The sequence below is a fragment of the Sinocyclocheilus rhinocerous genome, unplaced genomic scaffold (genome assembly GCF_001515625.1).
Source record: "Sinocyclocheilus rhinocerous isolate Xijiao unplaced genomic scaffold, SAMN03320098_v1.1 scaffold2290, whole genome shotgun sequence".
In the NCBI taxonomy this organism is placed as follows: domain Eukaryota; kingdom Metazoa; phylum Chordata; class Actinopteri; order Cypriniformes; family Cyprinidae; genus Sinocyclocheilus; species Sinocyclocheilus rhinocerous.
This window is the reverse complement of record NW_015659950.1, coordinates 178,128-186,187: the sequence shown is the minus strand read 5'-3', so window position 1 is coordinate 186,187 and position 8,060 is coordinate 178,128. Positions and strand designations below refer to the sequence as shown.

The 8,060-nt window shown below is 37.9% G+C and overlaps 1 pseudogene; it reads right to left on the bottom strand.

Annotated features, from left to right (window-relative positions):
• Positions 1-1,463: 1,463 nt before the first annotated feature.
• LOC107724672 (ecto-ADP-ribosyltransferase 4-like) lies at positions 1,464-2,376 on the bottom strand (annotated as a pseudogene).
• Positions 2,377-8,060: the final 5,684 nt, after the last annotated feature.

Here is an 8,060-nt window from a genome sequence, read left to right as displayed (position 1 = left end):
CCTAGTTTCTCCCAAGTTTTTTTTCTCCATTCTGTCACCGATGGAGTTTTGGTTCCTTGCCGCTGTCGCCTCTGGCATGCCTTAGTTGGGGACACTTAATTTCCAGCAAAATCGTCGACTTGATTGCAAATGATTGCAAAGATACTATTTAAACTGAACTGAGCTGGATGATGACATCACTGAATTAAATGATGAACTGCCTTTAACTGAAAATTAGTGTTTACTATTGTCATTTTGCATTATTGACACTATTTTCCTAATTAATGCTGTACAGTTGCTTTGACACAATCTGTATTGTTAAAAGCACTATATAAATAAAGGTGACTTGACTTGACTTTTCAAAAAGCCCATAGGGTCGTCCTTTTCGGAACCTTCAGGCAATCCAACCAGACACAGATTGCTGCGCCTATTGCGATCCTGTAAGTCCACTACCTGTTGCTCGAGCGCGGCTACTCGCCTATCGTGATCTGCGACATCTTTATTTTGTTCTCTCATCTCCCCTATAAGAAGATCCAGTTCAGAGCATAGCGACTGAACAACTGACATGTGAGAAGCGAAACTCGTTCCGCATCGCCGTCAACTCAGTTCTTAGAATGTCCTTAAAGTGTGCAACAGTGTTCACCATCTTGTCCACCATATCGCTCGTGGTCGGTGGCTTGGATTTCTTCTTAATCGGAGAAGCCGATGGAGACAACTCCTGCTGTTTCCGATTGTATGCCATCTGGGAAAGTATTATTAATTAATAAAATTTAAAATAAAAATGAAAAAATCAGCAAAAAGGGGCCAAACGTATGGAGCTCTACTCAAGTGCGACTAGGTTCATGAGCACGTCACGTGACTCCCCAACTTTTGTATACAGAGACAACTGTCACTGCATCACCAAACTCCGTTTAACTGTGCATATTTTTTTCCTGTAATATATCAGTATCTCAATGTTCAGAAATTATTACTTGAATTTTCCAGCATGCTTACCTGTATGTCTAGTTTTCTTTTGAGATGCATGTTGAGGGAGAGGTTTGTGTTTTTTATGACTTTTTGATATTCATTCTCATGTGCCCAAATGAGTTTATTTTTTACTACTTAAGGGAATAAATGGCTTTTATTGAAACAATATAATGTTACATTACGTTTTAAACTGTCTAATAAACTTGTTACAACATGCTTAAGGCTTTATATATTGTACCCTTGTCTATAGGACGTTGTAACATTCCTCTAAATAAATAAACAAACAAACAATCGTGTTCATGAAACAAGATCACAAAATTGTACCAGGTGTGCAACTTTAATGTAAAACAGAAAAAGTCTTTGACACCAAAGTGGATATACACAAATTGAGAAAAGCAAAGTTTAGAAAAGCTTCTTTTCTCCCATCACTACTAAAAGTTATACTGCGCCAAGAATATAAAATGTAACTAAGCATGACAAGAAATTCAAAGTTTATTAACAACGTGAAAATTCACAGGTTAGCAGGTAAACACTTTGCAAACTAATATTGTCAAAATGAGTAAAACATCAAAGAAAGCAGCATGGTTCCCACTGTTAAACAAAGCACAGTTCAGGTCACTTCTTGTTCCAGTGCTGTTCAACACAAACACAGTCTCACACCAGAGATCAGGCTGATCTGTCCTGTTTTTGACAGCAGTGACATTAAACTTCTCATATGGAGGAATCAACACCTCTTTCTCATCAGGATACTTAGAGTATTTTGTCAGATTAGCACCTTCACAAGTGTATATTTCAAAACAAGATTTAGACCCAAAACCCTGTATTACTTTACGATCAAGAGAGGAGGACGAAAATGAGCTCAAACGAATCTCTTTGCTCTGAACATCAAATTTAAGATTTGTACCACGATAAGTCACATAGCATCTATTATGTTTTCTTCAGCATCTGTATCGCTTCTGTTAAGAGAAATTGAAGTGAATACCATTTGAACGTCCCCTCTTTGTATTTTTGTTTGTCAGTGCGAGTCGCTCTAGTGAAATTACTATATACTTTAGAGTCTTTGTTAGTGTAAACATGAATGGCAACTGAATGAATCTGTTGCAGGTTATCCTCGGGTTTCTTAGCTTTCTGTTCACCTTCTTGCCAAGTCTTATTGTATTCAGCTGAGGCAGATTTTTCCTTCTCTAGATATTTTGTTTTCACCAGGTCTGCCATTTTCTCTGTACAGACCTTATATTGATCATCAACTGAATTCGGTGTCATATCCAGTGGAAATATCTGTCCTTCAACAGCAGTTCTGTGATCCTGCAGCAACAGGAATCATAATAATCAATCATCAGTATTCATGTCTGTAATATTCATACTAGAACACAAGCTTACCTGTCCTAGAGCAGCTAAAATGAGAAGAAGAGCTTCAGTGATCAGCAGCATCTTGATTCAGTCAAACCCCTTTAGATGATCTTGTAGATCTAGTAGAAACACAACAGCATTTCACACGTACTAAATCTATCACTCAAAATATAAAAGGAAAGCAATATGTACATCAATTTTGACAATAAATCTCTTATATTGACATTTTACTTTAACCTCAAACTTACCTGAGAATATTGTTGTCTCAGATTCAGGAGTTCAGGAGCAACAGGGAGAGGAGAAGACCTGAAAAGTCAGTCGCTCACAAACAGACAGCTCTTCAAACCAGCTGATGAGGAAGTTGGCTTTTGTATATTGCACATCATCCATGTCCAGGTGTTCTGGGTGTGTGTGTCTGTGTGTGAGAAAAATGATGCATCACAGTACATTGCTCGCCCAGAAGACTTTATTTAGAAAGTTGGGACAACATGTGGACAGATATTTCAGTAAAGTCAACAAAATAGTCTTTGTTAGCATCATGTCCTACTACCACAAGCATTGTTAAAGAAGTTTTGCAAGTTTGATATTTTAAAATGTACAATTTCTCATTATATGCGAGCAGGCAGCAGTTTGAATTTGGTAAGGAAGTGTAAATGAAAGAAAATCAACAATATTTTAAAAAGAAATCAATAATTTGCTCTATTAAATACACACCCCTTTCATAAACTTTTCACCCTCCTGCCATCTGGGCATTCGGGCCCTCACAGTCAGATTGCGTGACAGCTTCTTCCCCCAAGCCATCAGATTCCTCAATTCCAGATGACTGAGGGGATAAGAACTCATCACACACAGGACTGATTTGAACCACTCTCACACACATCCCAATCTACCTGTCCGCACTGTTCTCTCAGTATGCACACATGCACTTTATGTAGTCCTGTGTAGTAGTCTGTGCTAAACATTTACAGTTCTTATTTTATAGCCAGCTCTTTTTTTTTAAATAGTCTTCTTAGTTCTATTTAACTTTTACTTAGCCTATTTAATATAATTTAATTATGTCCAGTTTAGTTTCTTTGTAGTCCTGTGTTCTGTGTTTTTTTGTCTATGTAGCACCTTGGTCCTGGAGAAACACTGTCTCGTTTCACTGTATACTAACTATATAGAGCTGGAATGACAATAAAGCTACTCTGACTCTGACTCTCTAAATGAGGAAAAACTTTTTATATAGATCAGAAAATAGACCCAATGTGATGCAAATGAAATGCCTGGCTAACAAAAAAAAAAAAAAAAACAACAACAAAAAAAATGAAACTGTGAAATAGCATGTAAATTATGTTTTCCTTTGAATCTCTATCACTTCTTTTAACAAAACTGAATGAAGGCGAATTCCACCGGTGTCGTTTTTTTTGTATGTTTGTTGAAATCACTGTAGAAAATTTGACCTCACTTCCTTGGAAGCCCACACCATCATTCATTCATTGTGTCACATAGAAACGGTTGACAATATCACAAAATATCTTTTTGACTGGTTTTATCTGGAAAACATCGCACCCAAGTTTAGGTTGATGTGATGAAAGCTCAAGGACGAGTTTGAACAGGTGTGTTGTCAACAAAAAAAGTGGTTTCTAGAGAATATACATTAGCCTACACAAATTCCTAAAACTGAAGTGAAATTTTAACTGTTGGTGAAGCTAGAGGGTTTGACAGACCGACAACAAATTTGATCAGACAATCTTTTAGTGCCTCCCTTATAATTTTGCCAAGATTCATAACATTTTACTATATGGTTTTTTCATTAGTGGTACTGTAAATGGGAAGAACATAAGAAGACTAATAAATATAATAGAAGCCAATGCAAGTTTGGTGCTTGGCCTCCAATATTTACCAGTGTAAGAGAAGAGATTTGCTTCAATTTGCTCACATTATAGAGAGAAATTAAGCATATATTCATATAATACCTTACTCGTGCTCTTTGTTTGCGGATGAGGAAGGAATTGATGAATCCTCCACAGTCAAGCAGGTTCAGTGTCTCCCGTAAGACCATCTCTCGCACTTCTCTCCTGTTGCTTTACACTTTTTCTTTCAGCGATCTCCACATCTTCATCCAGTGACCAAGAACCTGACACATGTTGTAGATCTGCAGGTGGAGACACACACCAACTGTATCGGTTTGTCTGAAGAGAAGAACCGGCATTAAGATTGATGAATGTTCCTGTATCACAAAAAAAAAGTCTTGTAGATGTTCTCGTTTGCCTTGTTTAACATACTCCTGAAACCTTGGGTGCTTATATTCAAACCATTTTCCATAAACAATTGCTGAGATAATGTTGGAACCAACATAATTTATCAGCCGGGTCATATCAAATGGATTTCCTGCAGGAAATATAAAATCACTTTAAAAAGATCACAGACTTTTCGATCAAAAAGTTCAAAAATGTAGTAAAATCACATGCAGTCATCTTACCTTGAAATTTCTCAAAAGCTTCCCACAGATAACATGTCTCCTCGCTCAGCTGTTTGCCATTACAAATACATACAAATCTGCCCACATCATTATACTTTCACCCTGTAAAAAATATATATTATGTGTGAACTATTTTACAATTAATCTCACTAAATGAACTCTTGTATGTAGAGACAGCTGCCCATGCATCAAACTCCCCATTTAACTGTGCATGTTTTTTATTTTGTGTTTTGTGTGCGGCAGTCGTCCGCGAGGGGCTGCCGCTTTACTTTCATTTTGTGTTTGTTTATTTTATTAAAGTTTTCTTTAAATGTTCGCTGGTTCCCGCCTCCTTCTTCCTGTGACTACGAACTTTGTTACAAACATGTTTACATTCATTTAGCACCTGTCTGTCTAGTAGTCTTCTGAGACATTTACCTGTATTGTTTTTTTTTTTTGCTGACTCAGTGTTGTTTGTTCATCCTCATGTACAGAATGAGTTTCTTTCTTACTACTAAAGTGAATAAATGACTTTTGACACCCTATTTTAGTTTTTAGATCACCTGTCACATGAACATGTTATAGCATGGCTCTCGCTTTACAGTGTACCCTCTAGACAGCATGTTGTAACATTTCATTAAAATATAAAATTCATGAAATTTTCGAGTTCATAAAACAAGACCACATAATTGTACTAGATCAGGAAAGTAAAAATACACCCCACAATTTTTAAGGAGCTCAGAAGCAACTATGAGAGGAGAAGTGGCTTTTGCATATCACAAATGTCATCTTGACGCATGTGGTGCATTAAAAATGTTTAGCTTATCTGACCTTGGCCCAATTCCAAGAACTCTTAAGTTCAGAAATCCTGCCTGGATATTTAGCAAGAATGCAATCCTCTATGAAATTGTTCAGGATTGTGATGTAAAGATTCTGAGGTATGTAATCTTTTTGCATGATTTCAAAACAAGATACAGTTCCAAAAACCTACACTCTAAATAATGCTGGGTTGTTTCAACCCAAGTTTGGGTAAAATATGGACTAACCCAACTGTTGGGTTAAAAAGTTAATTTAAAAATGTTACCAAAATTTAACCCAACAGTTGGGTTAGTCCATATTTGACCCAAAATTGGGTTGAAACAACCCAGCATTTTTTAGAGTGTAAGTGATGCAATAGAACCAAAACAAACCTCTTTGTTCAGAACAAAAGTGGTTAAAAGTGGTTTCTAGACCATTTATTACAAACTTTCTGACACCAAATTTGGTCAGATGATTTTTCAGAAACTGCCCTATAACTGCGAAATTTAATAACATTTTTTTTCATACAGTTCTGCCTGTTAATGGCAAAGGTATGAGAAGAATAGTGAGAAAACTTACAGATATAGTAGATCCCAATGCAACTTTGGTGCTTGGCCTCTAATACTGCACTGTAAAAAGGCAAGATATTTGCTTAAATGCAGCATTTGCTCTCAATGTCATCAAAAACTGAATCATAAATTTGAATAAGAGGTGGAGACACACACCAACTTTAAAATGCATCTGTATCTGTTTCTCTGAAGTAACAAATGCCATTACAAAGTATGAATTTACATGCATCACAACCATGTCATGCAGTTGTGCTTGTTTACCTTGTTTACCATAATCCTGAAACTCTGGGTCCTCATATTTAAATATGCTAAAATTTTCCATAAACAATAGCCGAGATGTTGCACAAAGCGCCATTCACCAGTTGGGTCAAATCAAATGGCGTAGATACTATAATGGACTACACCAACTCCAAATTAAGGCAAGAGGAGCCACACTTAACCACAATATAATTCAACTTAAAATCAATAGCAATATCAATTATTTTTATACTAACACAGATGCTGTTATGTTAAAACGACTGTGTTTTAAAAAATGTTTTAATAAAACCCATAAAAATAGGTAATCGCTCTTTTCTGATGCAAGCAGGGTCGGGCCTTGCTCATGTACACAGCCTAAAATGAGTTAGACGCACTTAGAAAGCCATTATTCACCATTACTGTGCCAGTACATGGCCAGTGCCACCCCACATGAATCACCAGCACATGAGCTGTCAGGGTGTCACTGCAGGCCCGGCCCTGTGAACAAAGGAGCGCTGCATCAGACAAATTACAGTAAGCAAAGATTAATCAATATACTTAAATTAGGCCGAAAAATCAATACACACAAATGCTCATCCAGCAGGTGGAAGCCAATTATAGCTGGGCTGATGCAAAGTGTATTACTGGCATTCAACAAAGAGCTCATAATGTCATATCTACACAGAGCATGACATTTGCCAGGGTAAAAGTTTGTCGGATGAGTCAAAAGCATTGACTGTTCTGTATATCTGCTCATATCTGCACATATTTTGAAATCAATCCGTCAAGCAATGCTCAGGCAGACAGAAGACAAAGGCCTTGTAGAGTTTGCAACATTCCGCTTTGCCAGATTGCAGAATTCAAGCACCATCTCTGAAGCCAGACAGATCTTCAAGCCATTATGTATGCTCCTCACAACTTCACAGTACACAAAAAGCATTGAAGAAATTGTTCATATTTTGAATACCTTCATCACTAAATCCACAGACAAACCCTCTGTAGAATCAACTGAACTGAAAAAAGCCAACAGTGGGACAAGTAAAAACTATCATGGTTCTCTGCATGCTTTCAGAGGGTGTTGAAAGAGGCTAAGGAGCAGGTAGCACATGAGACCTCAGAATATAACAACCCGTACTTCTGTCCAGGGATCATTAGCATGCTTTTTGACACGTATGGAATTTTTCAAGTGGCTTGCTATTGGGAGATCTCAAAAGACATGCCTCGTGTGTAATTTCGGGTTCGGTTCGGCCGCGTGCTCTCGTTGTCTTGTGTTGTTGCTTTCATGTCATGTTATGTCTTGTGCTGTGTAGCACTCAGCTTGTTTTTTTCATTGGCTGCGTGCTTTCATGTTGTCATGTCTTGGGTGAACACGTGGCTTATGAGTATTCTCATTAGCTGCGTGTTCGTGTCTTGTTTTGTTCAAGCACATGGCTTGTGATTGTTTTGCTGGTCATGTGCTTGTGTTTTTGTTTTGTGTGAGCACATGGCTTTTGTCTTTAGGTGCGTTCGACTTCATGCCGCGCCGCGCCGCGCAAACCGATCGGCGGCTGACTTGAAGCAGTGCATGCCGGCTAGAAATTTTGTCCGACTTGAACCGGAGCCGACGCTACGTCACTGTCACGTGTGGCATCAAAGTACCGCGATAGCGTTTCGAGAGCAGCCGGCTGACTCAGCTGGTGCAGCTTTTTCAGAGCGACTGCAGGAGCGCTGATGATGAC